This window comes from Syngnathus typhle, linkage group LG15 (assembly GCF_033458585.1).
Source record: "Syngnathus typhle isolate RoL2023-S1 ecotype Sweden linkage group LG15, RoL_Styp_1.0, whole genome shotgun sequence".
Classification (NCBI taxonomy): domain Eukaryota; kingdom Metazoa; phylum Chordata; class Actinopteri; order Syngnathiformes; family Syngnathidae; genus Syngnathus; species Syngnathus typhle.
In genome coordinates this window covers 9,804,002-9,804,442 of record NC_083752.1, presented here as the reverse complement: position 1 = coordinate 9,804,442, position 441 = coordinate 9,804,002, and positions in this window count along the sequence as shown.

Sequence of the window (441 nt, the reverse complement as noted above, 5' to 3'; positions counted from 1 at the left end):
GAAAAATCAGCCTCTCCTTCTGGAGCTCGCGCCAACTTTGTCGAAAAATTTCTAAGTGCCAACGGCTCTTGCGCCGTAAAGTGTCCGCTTTGTCTGGTTCCCTCGGTCGGCCGCAAATAGCGAAAAATCAGCCTCTCGCCCGTCAGGTACCAGGCGTTGGGGTACCAGGGGTAAGTGCAGTACCAGCTTTGGTCTGTTGGTGCGCCAGAGTACGATGAGTTGGTCCCCCTAGTCACTGTACTCATTACCTTTACCCCCAAATCGCAAAATATAGTCAGAACGAGTGTGGGGAACACAAGTTTTGGCCCCGAGAACCAGGCGGCTGGTGTCTCTAGCGATGTGTTCCCCCCCAAAAAGTGTTCACATGCTCGGACAGCGAACCTAGGAGCTACCGCAAAGCACTCTGGAAGTGCAAGAGCGAAAAATTTTCTAAGTACAAAA